Source organism: Pelodiscus sinensis, chromosome 5 (assembly GCF_049634645.1).
Source record: "Pelodiscus sinensis isolate JC-2024 chromosome 5, ASM4963464v1, whole genome shotgun sequence".
NCBI lineage: Eukaryota > Metazoa > Chordata > Testudines > Trionychidae > Pelodiscus > Pelodiscus sinensis.
Window position 1 is genome coordinate 55,003,015 of NC_134715.1, and position 14,570 is coordinate 55,017,584.

General features: G+C 47.7%; 1 long non-coding RNA gene across 4 annotated transcripts in view; it reads left to right on the forward strand.

Annotated features, from left to right (window-relative positions):
- The window catches only part of LOC142829600 (uncharacterized), a 67,185-nt gene that overhangs the window by 33,473 nt on the left and 19,142 nt on the right, over nt 1-14,570 (forward strand). The window contains exon 3 of one of the 4 annotated variants that reach the window (XR_012904159.1): nt 5,723-7,878. The exons of the other annotated variants lie outside the window; for them this stretch is intronic. This is a non-coding gene — a long non-coding RNA (uncharacterized LOC142829600). Of the gene's footprint in view, nt 1-5,722; nt 7,879-14,570 lie in introns of those variants that run through there. 4 annotated transcript variants of the gene reach the window in all.

Here is a 14,570-nt window from a genome sequence, read left to right on the forward strand (position 1 = left end):
GATAGCTCCAGTACAAACTAAAGTTAGCAGATTAGAAAGGAAAGGGAATTAATGGTTAGGAGCAGAACTTTGCTGTTACACTATAACAGATAACAATCTTAGGACAACAAACATTAGGCCTTTTAATATTTAGAGCATCTTAACCCTACCTTCCTGCTTTTTCCAGTTCTTCAATTGTCTCTTGTTTACAAGGTGGCCAACAGACTTTTAAATTGCCAAGCTCCAGGGCATCTGCCCTCTTGTCCCCCTTCCTCTTATAATAGTCTTAAAAATTGCTCATTACGTTTCAATGACTTGTAATTTATTTTATGTTTGTCTTATCTACAATACCTTTGCCTTTTACAGATGTGGAATGTATATCTTGTTCCCTTTCATAAACCACTTTAGTAGTTTTAAAAGCCTCTATTTTGTCAAATTGGTAGCCTCTTTACTACTGAAAAAAGTGAAAATGAGTACATCTACCTGTATTTTTCCTTATAACTTACATTGCCTTAGAACAGGTTGGGCAATAATTTTTGATAAGGGGCCACTCCAAGACTCATTTCTGGCCCTCCTGCTGCCAACCTCGCTCTCTGCCCTGCTCAACCGGGCTTCATGGTTTGCGCCCCCTCCCCCCCCAGCCCAGCTGAGTCACTTGCCAGCTCCTGCCTCTTTCCCCTCCCCTGCAGCTATGCACTGGCTATGCTCTCACGCTCTTTGCCCCTCCCTCCGCATCATGCTGGGCTCCTGGCCCCTGAAACGCACCAGGACTCTCTGATCCTAGAACATCTCTGGTCCTTCTGGACCACGGATATCGCTGGACTAGATTGATCCGGTGTATAGAGGTGCAACCTGTATTGCATTTTTCTTCTGTGAACCACATTTGTCATCTGCTGGCCTAATTACCTATTTTTTTTTATTCTGCATTATTTCCTCTAATTCTAATTAATGTTATTTGCAAAGCTAGAGATCTTATTTTCATTGCTGTCATCTAAATCATTGGTATTTATGAGAACCTAACTAATAATAATATTTAAATATTTACTGTCCGTAGGCTTTTATAAGCCAGATTCTGCCTTGAGACATACTAATGGCCAAATATGGCACTTGATTCTCAAAGGACTTCACAAGCATTGATTCTGATCCTGTGAGATGCAAAACACACCCTGCAAGGTGCTGAGTAACATCCATTCTTGTTGACACTATCTCACTAAATTGTTCAATTAACTAATTAATAGGGCTTCATGTGGTGAGTAAATGACTATTATGAATGATCCATTTTCAGATGGAGGACATTGAGGAAGAAAGCATAAGTGACTTGTCTAAGGCCATAGACATCAAAGCCAGGACTAGAACTCAAGTCTGCAACCCTGAAATACAAGATATATTCTCCCATCAAAGCCATCACCTTCTGTCATATAGCCATTTAAATCTCTTAACGGTTCATTTCCAATCTATACTCACCTGTATGCTTAGGAGAAGCATGTAACAATCAACTGTTTAATCAAAAGCAATATCAAATAGGTTAACATACACACACACACCTGTAATTTTCTTAATGGCTCATTATGGACTTAATTTTGAAAACTGATCTCCAATTTTGCACCTGCACTTTTGCACAAGGCACTATTTTTTCAAGTGAAAATAATTGTAGGTACATTGTATAGCATTAAGACATCTTACAGATAAAGTAATTAGGTGTTTAATGTGCCTGAAGTTATTTGAACTCACAAAAACTGTACCCTGCAAAAATCTGATACTGAACTGAGATCTTTTTAACAGTCAGGACTAGGATTGCCAGATGGTTTCAACAAAAATATCGGACACATTTGACATCACAATCTACATTACATCTTATTTAGAAAATACCAGACATTTATATTTTCTCATTTCTATTTTCTCTATTTGTTTCCTGAACAGAAAGCTCATATACTGGAATGTCCGGTTCAAAACCGGACACCTGGCAACCCTAGTCAGGACCCACAGTATACCTTCACATTATTTTAATCACAATTAGGGCCTGGTCCTGCAATGTAGTATGAGGGAAGACTACTGTAACTACAGGGAGCCCCATTACAGTAGAGTTTCATGTAGGTGCAATGTAGAAAGAGTATTAGGCCTAATCTACAATTGAAAAGCTTTGCTGGTATAGCTATATCAGCAAACCCTCCTAACATAAATGCAGTTTATACCAGTTCCCCAAAAGAAATAAGCTGTACTGGTAAAAGCATTGTTTTGATAGTATAACTATATTTGCATGATAGTGTTTGCCAGTATAATTTCTTTTAAAAAAAATCATACCTTTACCCAACATCGATATATCACAGTAGTTTCTACTTTAGACTGGCCTTTAACACTTCCTTTCATTAAATGTGATCTGTTTACTGCAATACTTATGATGGTGTATGTATGTATATAAAATCTTCTTAAAACAACTCAGAACCAATTGTCAACCCTTAGCGTTGCCAGGTGTCCGGTATACACCTGGACAGTTCAGTATTTGTGGGCTCCGTCCAGTTAAAAAAACAGGAAATACGAGATATGTGAAATGTCCAATATTTCCTATTTCCCTGGATGGAAGCCCAGTGGGGAAAATTTTCCCCTGCCACTTCTGGAGGGGGTGGAGGAGTGAGGAGCACGGCAGAGTCTACCGAAGAGGAGTAGGAGGGGACACTTGCCAAGCGCCATGCTAGGGGGGCGCCGGGCTGGGGTGGCAGCGGAGCGCATGCTGCTGTGACCCATGTGACCAGCAGAGACTTGGGAGGTGGCCACGTGATGCCTCCCTCTACACCAGCCATGACCAACCCGCAGCTCTTGCCCCCCAAAAGTGCGGCTTGCGAAGCCACTCCTGTGCCCCCTCCAAACACCCCCCTCTGCCGGCTCCCCACTCCGGCCCCCGGCTTCCCTGTGCTTACCAGGTGGAGCGGTAGAGTTTTAAAAATGGCGCCCAAAATGGTGGCTGTCTTAAAGGGACAGCCTCCTGTTAAAAAAATAATTTTTGCTCCACAATTTTGTTCTGTTGGGTTTTTTTCTTTTTGTTGTTTAACAACTTTGGTCTCCCCCCCACCCCCACCCTTATTTTTGTTGACAGAATTTTTTCCTGGTGTTTTTTTTTTTTTTTGCGGGGGGGGAGGGGTGTTCGGTATTTTTTGTTAAACCATCTGGCAACCCTATCAATCCTTGGGATAACATCAGGGGACAACGACTGTAAATGTTCTTGTTCTTTGGTAACATATGATTTTGGTACAAATGTTTCTACAATTAACAAGCAAATTGGGATATGATTGAGGTGATGCTTTTATTAGATGGCCATGCAAGTGAGCCGACAGGATTGCTGGGCCCTTGGGCAATGTTGGCTCGGAAGTGGCAGAGCCGCCTGCCCTCAGAACCATTCGAAGTGACAGTACACAGTATTCAAGATGTGGGTGTACCATAGTTTTATACAGGGGCAGTAAGATATTCTGTCTTATTTTCTATACCTTTCTTAATAATTCCTAGCATCCTATTTGCCTTTTTGGCCACCGCTGCACACTGCGTGGAAGTTTTCAGAGAACTGTCCACGATAACTCCAAGATCTCTTTCCTGATTTGTCGTAGCCAAATTAGCCCCCATTGCGTATAGTTGGGGTTATTTTTTCCAACGTGCATTACTTTACACTTATCCACATTAAATTTCATTTGCCACTTTGTTGCCCAGTCACTCAGTCTGGTGAGACCTTTTTGAAGTTCTTCACAGTCTGCTTCTGTCTTGACTATCTTAAACAGTTTAGTATCATCCACAAACTTTACTACCTCATTGCTTGCCCCTTTCTCTAGATCATTTATGAATAAGTTGAACAGGATTGGTCCCAGGACTGACTCTTGGGGGATACCACTAGTTACCACTCTCCATTCTGAAAATTTACCATTTATTCCTACCCTTTGTCAACATACTGTCAGCATACAGTATGGATGTGTCTAGACTGGCAAGATTTTGCGCAAAAACGGCTGCTTTTGCACAAAAACTTGCCAGCTGTCTACACTGACCGCTTGAATTTGCACAAGAGCGCTGACTTTGTAATGTACAAAATCAGTGCTTCTTGTGCAAATACTTTCACGCTCCTGCTTGAGCCCTCTTGCGCAAGACTACTTGCACAAGAGGGCGAGTGTAGACAGGCACCTTAATGTTTTGCGCAAGAAATCCCGATGGCTAAAATGGCCATCAGAGCTTTCTTGCGCAAAATCACGTCTAGACTGGCAAAAGCACTTTTTGCGCAAAAGCATCTGTGCCAATCTAGACGCTCTTTTGCAGAAATACTTTTAACGGAAAAACTTTTCCATTAAAAGTATTTCAGCAAAAATCATGCCAGTCTAGACGTAGCCTATAACTATGTACTGTACCCCAGCTCTCTCAACTGCTGAGGCATTTAGGTTCCATAATTCTACTGAGCTGTTGAAGAGCATTTGTGGTTGAGGACTAGGGGTCAAGGTGCATAGTCAGTACATGCAACTATGTAGCTCCTCCCTATTACACACCATCCTCAGCTAAAATTTCTCTTGACTAGAGCATTCTGGAGGGAATGGTATGTGATGATTGTGTGGGCAGCGGAACATGAGGCCAAATTTGTGCTGTTTTGAGGAATAAAGCAAAGAGCACCACATTTTGGATTGGGGTTCATTTTAGTCACATTCTAGAGCTAAAAGAGCTTAATTAAAATACTTCAATTGTATTTGAAACTCAAACACATTCACATCTAATAATTAGAAAAACATATAAAAAGTGTGTTTATAGATTGGGGCAAAGCACTTGCCAGACCATCTCTTCATCATGTTCCATAATGTAATAATCCCACAAATAAGAAGAGAAAAAAAGGTTGTGACAAAGAATTAATAATATATTTCTTTCATTACAGCATATATGTCACAGGGAAGACAAATAGCCTTTATCAGATTTAAATTTAATTTCAGACTGTTTTTGAATGAACATTTTTGCCATATTTTGTTTATTGATATACAAGAGTTTGTAAAACTTTTGAACTTTATATTAAAAATACAGTTTTCCATAAACTTAGTCACTGCAAGGGATTCAAGTCCTCTCTTACTAGTCCATTTGTTTCTTTTATGATATAAAACAACTTTTAAGCATGTGAATTTATGTTCAGGATCACTTTTTCCCTAAACAATAACGTGCCACTTATACAAAGTTAGTCATGAATATCACATCTCACAGCAAAATTTAGTTACAATCATAAATTTCATTTAACTGCAGGGGACAACTACCATTGACTCATAGGAATATTAATGGAGTTATACAATAAAATAGTTACATGAAATTAACGACTGTAGCATAAAAGGATCCTGTCTCTCTGAGGGATTCCAGGTGCTCTCATATCTGAACACAAAAAGGTAAATTGAGGGCACTCTATTACATAGTAGACAGACCACCTTGGGCTCAAGCTGCAAGGTGTTTTACATCCACTTCTCCCACAATGGCAATAGCGGGGAATGGTATTTCTCACTGTTTTCCAGTTGTGTCTGTGCTCATCACTCACAGGAGTAGGCCCTTTATTTTATTCTCTCTCTCTCTCTCTCTCTCTCTCTCCCTCCCTCTCCCCCCCCCCCCAACCTTAATAAATTACATTTTTAAGGAGTAATTATGTGTAATTTATATTTTAGCTCCAGGCAAATTGAACCTGGCATTTCAGAGCAAGGACAATGCATTACAAACCACTGTTTTGTTTTTGTTTTTGTTTTTTTGTCCACAGTGACTGTGATCAGTGTCATCTGGCCAGTCAAGCAGCAAGCGAACATCACAACTGGAGCTTTAAAAAAGAGAGCGAAAGAGAGGAGACAGGTGATAAGAGAGGACCAGTGGAGAAAAGGAAAGTTCTTCACTAGGCTTTCCAGTCTCTCTTTCTATATATATAAATAACTTTTCCTGTGGGATGACAGAGTGATGTCATCACATCACTCTGCATCCCACATCCCCTCCTTCAGCCTCCCTTCCTCCCAAGTACCCCAGCAGGCCGGAGCCACAAGGCCTCCCCCCTTGCAGGGGAGAGCTAGGAGTGGCGTGCTCTCCCCACACCTCCAGCCCTGTCACACGTACTCTTGGCCGAGACCCCACACCCTCAGCATCCTTACACACACCCTTGGCCTAGACCCCGTGCCCCAACCCCCTCCCCACACTGCCAAGATCTCGCACCCCCAGTCCCTTCACTCACCCCTTCCATAGAGACCCCGCACCCACAGCCTGCTCCTGCCCCACCCCGTGGCCAGACACCTACCCCCAGTCTGCTCCTACACTCTTCCGTGCTCTTACACCCTCCCCTCTGGCAAGACACCTATCCCCAGCCTGCTCCTGCCCCTCCTCCCGCAGCCAGAAACCCTGCCCCCAGCCAACTCCTACATCCTCCCCCTGGCTACACATCTACCCTCAGAGAGGGGGATTGGTGAGCATAACGAGCAAGGGGTGCAACCCCCTAGATTCTGTTAAGAAAAGAATATGATTTTCTTTTGGTTTTTACAGCTTTCATCAAGTATTTGACCATAAAGAATTCTGCCACTTCGTTATCAGGTTAATAGTATTCAGGAAAATATAGAGATTATGTTGTGCAGGTTGAAACTGTAATCCAGACTTTCATAGTCTGGCCACATCCTTGGGTCTTCTGGGTGACCCCGTAGGAGCACTCTTTGTGATAAGCTGATGGAATGGGCCAGGACACCAAGAGAGTGGAACCCCAGATATCAGCAGAGCCACAGGGGGAGAGGGAGCCCCCGGTCACCATGGAGGGGAGGGTGGCAGCCGAGTTGCTGGATGGAGTGCAGAGCCCTGGTGGCAGCAAGGCTGCTCGGAGAAGCATGGAGTCCTGGGCAGCAGCAGAAATGCTGGGGAGAGAGCAGAGTCCCTGGCCACTAGCAGGAGCACAGAGCCCTGGATGGCAAAGAACCCAGGGAGGAGGGCTGCGGGTAGAGAGGAGAGCCTCTGGATGCCAGGGTGTGAGTGGAGCTCTGGGTGGCAGCGGAGTCCTTGGCTGCTGCCAGAAGACCTGAGCCCTGGCAGGAGACTGGAGCCCTGAGTCGCAGTGGAGCTGCGGGGGAAAAGCGGAGCCCTCCAATTTAGTGGGGAGAGCAGAGCCCTGGGTGGCAGTGGAACCACCAGGGGAAAGCGGAGTCCCCGCGTGGGTGGGGAGAAAGCAAAGCCCTTGCCACAATGACCTCTCCTAGTCTGACAAATTCTCTGGTTCAGGATCATTCAGGTCCTAAGGGTGCTGGACCAGGGAGGTTCAATCTGTACACTAATTTCTTTTTGCATCAATGAGTAAATAAATATCATTGCCACAGGATTACTTTTTATGAGCTTATGTGGGACTCATGCAGGCCTTGTACACGGGGAGGTGAATTTCAAATAGATTTACCACAGCTATGCTTTGATGGTGACATTCACCTCTCCCACACAAAGCCAGACTAATCCTTTCTAAGCAGAAGTTTGGAATGGCATCCACTCACTGCCTGAAGGACTGCAATACAGTCTGGATATTGCCACTCCCTGAGCTGCATGCGTTCCCAACCACTGGATAAATATGGATTTATTCAGCTGCTCTTTCCTAGGCTTACCTCCTCTCTTGCTGGAGGCCAGGGCTTCTGTGCCCTTTAGGATTCTTCATGAGTTCCTTGGTAAATACACATATTGGATGATAAGTGCTCAATTTCCACTGACATTGATTTCACCATTACAGTCCATGTAGAATAGATGATAAGAAGCACTTTTAAAAGCTGAGTTAATAATTGTTTCAAATCATGTTAGCTAAGGTATAAACTGTCTGCACAAGGTCCTAAGAGATGTTTCAAATCATGTTACATAACAATAAAAAGAACCACTTTTCTATTTAACAGACCCCTTAGAGAATTAAACTTAAAAAACAACAAATAGTCTGGTAGCACTTTAAAGACAAACAAAACATTTAGATGGTATCATGAGCTTTCGTGGGCACAACCCACTTCTTCAGATGATCCTGAAGAAGTGGGTTGTCATCTGAAGAAGTGGGTTGTGCCCACGAAAGCTCATGATACCATCTACGTGTTTTGTTAGTCTTTAGAACCGTGTTCCCCAACCTGGTGCCCGCGGGCACCATGGCGCCCGCAAGGCTCTTTACATGCGCCCGCGGAGCAATCTGGGCTGGCAGGTGCCAGCCCCGGGTGCATGGCGGGTCCCGGCCCCGGGTGCGCCGCGCGTGCCGGTGCCGACCCTGACCCACGCCCCCGGGAGCGCCGCGCGTGCCCTGGCCCCGGCCCCGGCCTTAGCCCTGTGGCGCTTACGGGGGGAGCGCCGGCCCCGGGCGCACGGCGCTTACGGGGGGGGGGGGGCGCCGGCCCCGGGCGCGTGGCTATGGGGGGGGCCCCGCCCCCGGGCATGCAGCTGGGGGGGCAAGTGTCCCCGCCTCCTGTCGCCCGGCGGGCGAATGGCCGCGCCCCCTGGCGCCCGACAACCTGAAAAGGTTGGGGACCACTGCTTTAGAGTGTTACCGGACTATTTGTTGTTTTTTATGTTTTTCCTATTACACACTAACTCAGCTATCCCTCTGAACCCTTAGGCTACGTCTACATTGGCCCCTTTTCCGGAAGGGGCATGTTAATTTCAGCAATCGTAATAGGGAAATCCGCGGGGGATTTAAATATCCCCCGCGGCATTTAAATAAAAATGTCCGCCGCTTTTTTCCAGCTTTTAGAAAAGCCGGAAAAGAGCATCTACACTGGCCCCGATCCTCCGGAAAAAGCGCCCTTTTCCGGAGGATCTTATTCCTACTTCCTAAATCCCCCGCGGATTTCCCTATTACGATCGCTGAAATTAACATGCCTCTTCCGGAAAAGGGGCCAATGTAGACGTAGCCTTAGAGAGTTGTGAGACTAGTAGTTTCTGTTCTCTATACCACCTTAACCCTCAGAAATTTAAAAAACAACATGCAAAGACAACTTGTGCGTCTTCCCTCTTTGTTTTTTGAGGGTTCTCCCTCAAAAGTTGACTTTCTGCTTTTCAATATTAGAAGGTCAAGTCCCTGGATCCTGGAAAACTAGTGAAGTTGTGAAATGGAAAGCTGAGTAATAGAGGGGAGAAAGGCACACTGCTTGTCAATATTTAAAACTCATTGTATTCTGTTAACTATTTAACTCTAAGCATAATAAACATTTACTCTTCTGTCATGGATTCATCTTAGTCAGTGGGTCACCACTGGCAAAGCAAGCGTGCCTCAATTTTTCAGCAGTAAATAGCTATTGAAGTCAAGCTGGCCGCCTGAGCTTTAAATTCCAAAACCATAAAACCATTGTCTTGTGTTGGTTCAACTGAAAAGAAGCAGTGAAAGCTCAGCCCTTGACTTTGCTAGGCTTCTTATATTAAGTTTGAGGAGCTCATTCACTCAGAACCCATCCTTGGAGAAAGTAGACAATCCTTTTTAATTTTTCTTGGTGGGGCCTGATTGGCTTCTGCTTGCTCTCAGCCTCTGTGGGGACCAGAACTTACTGGTTCTACCAGCAGCTGATTTTGGGCAGCTTCCCTAAGCTGTTCTTGGAGGTACAAACTCACTGTTTTTCCTGGAAAGTACCCCTTCTTCAGGAAGTATGTGCCAAGATGATGGGACCTCCAGCAGGGGGAAGCAAAATCATGGTAAACCCCACTCCTCTGGTTATCAAGCTAGAAAAATTCTGCATTTCTCCTGCCACTAACTCTGCCAAATATTCCTATAGTCTTGTCTGCTCATATCTCAGCTTCCGTTTCGGTGAGCCCCATATGCAACGTGGTACAACCTCCCTAAACTTATCCACAGCACCTAGTAACCTGTCCATATTTAAATTCTGCCATGCTGCATACAGTTCATTAAGTTGTTTTGTATGAATATTGTGTATTAATTTTACACTTTCCCTAACTTCTGTCTACTAGTCTCTCTGTCTGGACTGCAAGTTCCAGCTTTCTTAGGATTCTGGAAAGCACCTAGCACAGAGTAGGAACTACTCTCTCTAATATGAGACATTGTTGATTTATCATAAATCTAGGTATGTCTAGACTACAGACTTTTTTTGACAGAGGCTTTGTCGACAGATACTGTAGACAAAACCTCTGTCGAAAAAGAGCATCTAGACTGCATTAAGCGGATCGAAAAATCGATCCGCTTTGTCGAAAAAGAGCGTCCAGACTGCCGGATGCTCTATCAACAAAATAAGGCACCCAGAACTGCTTCTGCCAGGGCATGGGGGCAGCATGTACTTTCTTGTGCTGCTGCCTGCCTTTTGCAGAGACACGTGCTTAAAGGGACCCCCCTGAACAGCTGTTGCTCTGCTCCTGCAGCTGCCTTGCTTACCTCCTAGAGGGGCAGCAAAGGTTTTGCAGTGCTTGCTGTGAGTGCCCTGCTTCCTGGGACACCACAGCAGTTTGGTTTTTTTGGAGGTTTTTCTGATTTTGATCCTTTTTATTACCATGGAGCTGTCCCTGGGCAGGCGATGGCCCCACACCATAGTGCTTGAAGTGCTGTTGCAACTCCATGAGACTTTCATGCTGTTAATGCCCGGTCCAAATTCTGAACCCAGCCTGGAGTGCCTTGTTTGGGATGCAGCAACACTGTTCTTGTTACCAAACTTTTTCCATGAGAGGCGATTTTGGAGGCTGGAGACAAGTACATACTGGTGTGACCGACTCATAATGGAGCGGTGGGATGACCAGGCTTGGTTCTGAAACGTCACGATGCAGAAGTCCACCTTCCAGGAGCTCTGTACCTGGATTGCCCCTGCCCTGCAACGACAGGACACCCACCTGCGCCCTGCCATCCCACTGGAGAAGAGGGTAGCTATTGCCCTCTGGAAGCTGGCCACCCTGACAGCTGCCGGTTGGTGGGACACCAGTTTGGTGCGGGGAGATCTACTGTTGGCGCATTGTTGATGGAGGTAAGTCCCTTGGGGGGTGGGGCAGTCCATGAGGGATAGGGGGACTGTATCAGGAAAGGGCAGGAGGGCAATGGAGGGGAGCTGGTGGAGGGCTCCTGGCCTTACTCTACCCTACTGCTGGGAGCAATCGTGCAGGGTGGGGCGGGGTGGGGCTGGGGTTTTGAGGAGGAAGGCGGGGAGGACGGACCTCCCAAGGACTTGGGCAACCCTTCTAACTTCCTATACCATGTGTTTGTATGTGTCTCTTTCTGCAGGTGGTGAGGGCCATCAGCTCGGAGGTGCTGAACAGGATTGTCTGCCTCAGAGACCTATACACCATCATGGCCGGTTTTGCAGGGCTGGGATTCCCAAACTGCAGAGGAGCACTCGATAGAACTCACATTCCCATCCGTGCACCGCCCCATCAAGCAGCCCGTTATATTAGCAGAAAAGGGTACTTCTCCATGGTGCTGCAGGCCCTGGTTGACCACTGTGGACTATTCACGGACATTTGTGTGGGGTGGTCAGGCACATGATGCTCGGATCTTCCGCAGTTCGCACCTTTACCAAAGGCTGCAGGCTGGAACCTTCTTCCCCCCAGCGAAACTTTGCTGTTGGGGACATGGAGATGCTGGTCTGCATTGTGGCTGATGCGGCGTACCCCCTCATGCCCTGGCTTATGAAGCCATACACTGGGCATCTGAACTGAGCAGGGAACTCTTTAACACTCACCTGATATGGGCGCGTTTAGCGGTGGAATGTGCCTTTGGCCTGCTGAAGGGAAGTTTTAGGTGCCTGCTCACTAGCCTTGACATGGGGGAACACAATATCTTAGGGGTTGTGGCAGCATGTTGCATCCTCCACAACCTGGTGGAGAGCAAAGGGGAGGCCTTCCCTCCAGGCTGGGAGGGCGGGGCAATGGCTGAAGTGGAGGGGAGGCAGTTTGCGCAGCCTTGGACAGCTGCTGTTCGCCAAGCCCATCAGGTGGGGGTCTGCATCCAGGAGGCTGTGAGTGAGCGCTTCTCAGCTGGACCCAATGAGTTTCCCCAAGGTCTCCCCAATGGGGCCTGTGGGCCTGGGCCCCCTGTCCCAAAACCTTTCCTCCCACAAGCCATCCCTGCACCAGCCTCCAGACAGTTAAGACACACACAATAAAAATATAATATTTATTAACAATTAACGTTCAAATAAATAACTGTTTGTTTAAAAAAAAAACTGTTCCACATGTATTCAAAAATAAACTGTTTTGTAAACTCTTCAGCTGTTTTTAAAACTGGAGGAGGAGGGGGGATGTCAACCTGGAGGGGGAAGGGAGGGAGGGCGGGCAGTCAGCTTACGGATGATGACGGTATCACCTGGGCCGCAAATCTTTGCCATCTCGGGTCCGTGGACCCAGCCGTCCTCAGGGTTGAGTCGGGGCTGTGCCGGTGGCAGGGGGCTGCAGATGGCTCTGCCCTAGCAGGAGGGAAGCTGGGGTGGGGCTGGAGGGATGGCAGGGGCTGAGGGAGAGGAAGGGGGGGCAGAGAGGGCTGGAGCCAGATGAGCGGGAGGAGTCCCCATGGGGAGAGGTCCTGGCACAGCCAGGGCCTCTCGGACAGTGGCACACATAGCGCTCCACTGGGGGAGGAAATCCTCCAGGAGACGATTGTGCCAGCAAGCCTCCTCCCTTGCCCTTTCTGCCATGGTGTCCTCCATTCTCTCCATGGCCTCAGCATGCCTCATCAGGAGGTCGTTGTAGACCTGCTAGTGCCTGTGGGTGCCATGGGACCGGGTGGATGGTGGCACATAGGTTGCCCGATGGTCAGCAGCAGCAGGTCCGGCTGTGGAGGAGAAGAGGGAGAACTCATCAGTGTCAGGAATTCACAAGCTGTCCCTGCTTGGGCTCAGTGAATCAGTCCTTACAACAAGGGATGGAAATGTTGTCACTGTAAGGCCACATCTGGCCCTGCCAGCCGCCCCGGCCTCACAGGGGCCCTGTGGTGGCTAAGGCAACATCCGCCTCCCCTCCCCGTCCTTACATCCTCTCCTTCACCAAGCCAGGGAAGTGTGCAGCCACAGTGGGTCACAAGATGTAGGACAGGGGCCGGGAGCACCTTGGGTCTCCCAGGGCCCCCACCCACATACCCACCGCCTGCCCACCTGCTTGCACATGCACAGAGAGATGCAGGCTGTCTAGGAAGACCAAGATGTGCAGATTGCTCTGCATCCTCTCTGCTCCGACCTCCCCCCTTCTGTGTCTGTGATCCTGACTGCACCCACCTGATGTTCCCTCACCAGCTTCGGAGGATGCCTGTGAGGCCTCCTGGGTCTTGGGGACAGGCTGCAGGGTCAGGGTCATCACGGTTTCAGTGGTCTCCTCCTCCTTGTCTTCTCCTGGAAGCTGCTCCTCTGTGTCCGGTGTCCCCTTCTGGCAGTGCTGCACCGGTGTGTGCAAGCCCGTCTGCACTAGCACCGGGGCAGACAGCGGTTCCCGACCAGCCAGGATGCGGTCGAGCTCCTGGTAGTAGGCGCAGTGCACTGGTGCTGCACCTGAGGTGGAGCTGCGCTCACGGGCCTTGGCATAGCCCTGCCTGAGCTCCTTTACTTTGGCCCGGACTTGGTCCAATGTCCTGGGGTGGTGCCCTTTTTGTGCCAGCCCCTGAGCCATGCAGCTGTATATGTCCTCATTTCTGTGCCGGGTGGTCAGGGCCTGGCGCACTTCTTCCTCGCCCCAACGTTTGAGCAGGGTCAGAACCTCTAGCCCTGACCAGGGCTGGAGCTCTCTTCTTTCCCTTAGAGGGCACCTGTGATGGCTCCTTCGAAGGTCCTTGGGGGCCTCAGGGATCTTGGGCTTCACACATGGCTACGTGGCAGGGAGAGCTGCGTGCTGACAGTCTTGGTCTGTGTCCAGCTTCCTGTCAGAATGGCTGCCCAGGGTGTCTTTGCCTTTAAAACGTAGCTACAGACAGGAAAAATAGAGGTTTTCCCTGACTGTCCAGCAGGGGTTTTCCTTGGGGTTTTTTTTTTTCTTGAAAAAAAACCACCGCATCCACATTGGCCTTTTTTTGACAGAACACTGTCGAAAAAGGCATTATTCCTCATAAAATGAGCTTTACTGCTGTCAACAAAACTGCCACGTTCTGTCAACTTACTGTCGACAGAACACGGCAGTAGTGTAGACGCAGGTATAGTTTTGTCGACAAAGTCCACTTTTATCGACAAAACCCTGTAGTCTAGACACACCCAAACAAAGACAGAGCCATACAAGATCAGCAAGAAGCATTTTGATGAATCTGCTGGGGGTGAATCTTCTGTGACTCTTTCTCTCCTGGGTAAGGATGTAGGTGAAGAAGGTTTTCTGGCATTAGGAAAGCCAGATCATAGAGGAAGGATCTGGCAGAGTACAGTGTCTGGTGGAAGTTAGTGCAGTGTTGTGTGGGCTGCACCAGGTGTTAGAGCTTTAGCCACCAAAATGCCTACAACGCATGCCTGAGTGGTCATGTGCTACCAGGGGCAGCTCAAGACAAAATTTGATACCAGAGACCCCCACAATGGGCACTAAGTACAATACTGCCAACCCCAAGAGTTTCAAGAATCACATCGCCCCTCCCCAACCCATGACTTTGTCTCCAAAAATCTTTATAACTTTTAAGAATGATTATACTATAGTATGTGGCGTCTTTTCATTTTGCACTTTCCCTGCCAATCAAATACATGTGT